Raw genomic sequence first — 371 nt, 5'->3', positions numbered from 1 at the left:
AACTTCCAAATTCCTTCTATGAAGCCAGCATCACTCTAATAACAAAACCAGGTAAAGATAAAACCAAAAAAGAAAACTATAGACCCATATCTTTAATGAACATAGATGCAAAAATTCTCAACAAGATACTTGCAAACTGCATATAGACACACATCAAAAAGATCATCCACCATGATCAAGTCAGCTTTATCCCAGAGATTCAGGGGTGGTTCATTATACATAAGTTAATAAACATTATAAATCACATAAATGGGCTCAAAGACAAGAACCACATGGTCATCTCAATAGATGCAGAAAAGGCCTTTGACAGAATTCAACACACATTTGTGTTCAAAGTCCTATAGAGAATTGGACTGGAGGGAACATACCTC

This window comes from Nannospalax galili, unplaced genomic scaffold (genome assembly GCF_000622305.1).
Source record: "Nannospalax galili isolate Female #2095 unplaced genomic scaffold, S.galili_v1.0 scaffold1586, whole genome shotgun sequence".
NCBI lineage: Eukaryota > Metazoa > Chordata > Mammalia > Rodentia > Spalacidae > Nannospalax > Nannospalax galili.
Note: the sequence above shows the minus strand (reverse complement) of the source record.